Below are 2767 nucleotides of genomic sequence, written 5' to 3' on the forward strand. Positions count from 1 at the left end.
AAAAGCAATACTTCCACGATTATAAAGATTAAATTCAATGATTAAGTTATTGATATTACCCCACTTATTCCGGAATGTTTTAATGGTTATTTTTTAAGTCTTACCTTTCCCAAAAGATACCAGTCCCAAATAAACATTTAACTGACTTTCTTGGCCCCCCAAATCCTCTATATATTTTACACCAATTATTGAAAGTGAAATTGTAGACATAATTAAGGGGTTAAATAAAGCGCAGTTCTGGACATGATGACATAAGCGATGATCTCCTGAAAAAGTACACTAAATATCGTCCAACGTTCAGTCCATATTTTCAAACTATCACTTACATCTGGGGCATTGATGACATTGGTAAAATTGTTCCAGTCCTCAAGAAAGGAGATCCGTTAGAGTTGGCAAACTACAGACCTGTTTAATTGCTGACATCTTTATCCGTAGTTCTTGAAAAAATGGTATGTGTTCGTACTGTGAAATTCGTATGTACTTGTAAAACTTCCTTCAGTCACAGTTTGGCTTCCGTGAAAAGCACAGTACAACCCATACCCTTGTGACTCTAGTAAAAAAGGTGGCTCTTTCTATTGACAATTTTTAACATACGGTTGGGGGTTTTATTGGATTTCTCGAAGGCCTTTGACATGATAAATTACGAAATATTTCTTTATAGACTGTCTAACTACGGGATCAGACGAATAGCCTTGGAGTGGTTCAAGAACTAACTCCACAATAGAAAGCAATGGGTACTCATGGACGATGCACATCCTTCTATGAAGACCATTGCATCTGGCGTGTCTCAAAGTTCCATTTTAAGTCCATTCATTTTTATTGCATTTACATGTCCAACAACAACCCTGTCCTTCATTTTGTTTGCTGACGACTCTTAACTATTCTTTAATCATCAAGACCCAGACATTTTACTGAGTACGATGAACTCTCAATAACTAGTAGTTGCTGACTGGATCAAAGCAAAGAAATTGTCATTGAATTTACAAAAGCAATTATATGCCCCTAAAAAGGGGCGTATACCAGAGATGAAAAGGGGCATTTATGAGAAGGGGAAGTGGCTCCTCTTTTTTAATGGGGGCACTTATCATTAGGAAAAGGGGCACATTTGACAATATATGGTGAGCTTATCCGAGTTTAAAAAGGAGGATATTACAAAAAGGAGAAGGGGCACTTCCTATAAAGAAAAAAGGGCATTTGGCAAAGTAAAAGGGGCACCTCTCAGATTTGAATAGGGTAATTATCAGAGGTTAAGGGGCTTTTATTAAGAGTGAAAAGGGGTACTTCTCGTACCTAAAAGGGGCACTTACTAGAGATTAAGAAGGGCACCTATGAGAAAAGAAAATGGAAATCTATTGCAAAGGAAAATGGAAACTTTCGAAGGAAAAGAGGCACGTGTCAAAATAAAAGAGGCACTTATCCTTTGTAAAAATGGGCACTTTTTACAAAGTACTTTTGTGTTACTTGAAATAGTTGGAGGCACTGTACACCCTGCCCCACGGGAGAGCCTCCTCTGATAAAAGTATACTAGTACTAGATTAATTTACATCATCTTGCAGCATGATATAAGAGGAGTATATAGCAGTGATTGTTAAGGAAGTTGTATTGTTATATTGCCGAGGTCGAGGAAACATCTATAGCTGTTGTTGACGAAGACTGATGTCACAATGTCACCAAAAAAGATCCCTTAACATGAATTTGGACACGGTTGGGTGTTTCTGAAAGAACATACATTCTTGCTAGCCTAGTGTATTTCAAGCCACTAAGACCCTCGATATACACCACTGGGAAAAGATCAATGTTCTCAATGAACATTGTATGACTTAGCCTGATGCAGGCGCGGATCCAGGGGGGCGACGAGTCTGGCCCCTGGCAAAAAAAAGTTTTTTAAAAGATGGTAACGTTAATTATACCTTTTTTAAACAAAAAATGAAAATGCCCACCCCCCCCCCCCCTTGGTTAAAAAAAAGTAGAAAGCGGTTTTTGTTTTGCTCCATTTTTTGTTAGTTCTCATTACCCCCCCCCCCCTCCATTTATCTAGCTCTCTCTCTCTCTCTCTCTCTCGCTATCTGTCTATCTAAGTATCTCTTTTTCCCCTCTCTCTCTCTCTCTCTTTCTCTTTCTATTTCTCTACCCCCCCCCCCCCACACTCTCTCTCTCTCCCTTCTCACTTTTTCTTTATTAATCACTTAATCAATCTCCCTCCCATACTTTCTTTTTGTATGTACTCATGAGCAACGGTTGGTGTAATGCTGGGACTTGAGAAAGAAAGAGGGAGGGAGTAACTATCGAGAGACAGAGGTGAGAAAACCGTGATGCAATGCTTTCAGTAAAGTCCGCATCACATTAAAGGTATAGACCAGTTTTGGAAACGGCCCCCGCCCCCTCTCAAAAAATGAAATGGAAGCTCTTATAACCAATCATGTGAAAGAATATGTTTTGACTAATACGTGATGATACATATTTGCCAGGAAACCGCCTACTAATTGATATATTTGGTAAATTATCATATCTATCCGGCCTAGATAGATATCCCGTAGTCCCATTTACATCTCTATGTGTATAGTGCTCGTAACTTTACCAAGACTGGGTCAAATTTCTGATCAATTTGATGAATCTAAAACCTTGCAGTACACACAAATACATATATGCTAGATGGTCAACCTTTTCTGATCGATTTCACAACGTTTCTTTTACAATGCAATCGCATTACCAGAACTGGTCTATACCTTTAAACGCACAATAACGACATTCAACTATTAAACAGAGA

The sequence above is a fragment of the Strongylocentrotus purpuratus genome, unplaced genomic scaffold (assembly GCF_000002235.5).
Source record: "Strongylocentrotus purpuratus isolate Spur 01 unplaced genomic scaffold, Spur_5.0 spur5_scaffold_6, whole genome shotgun sequence".
Taxonomy (NCBI): Eukaryota; Metazoa; Echinodermata; class Echinoidea; order Camarodonta; family Strongylocentrotidae; genus Strongylocentrotus; species Strongylocentrotus purpuratus.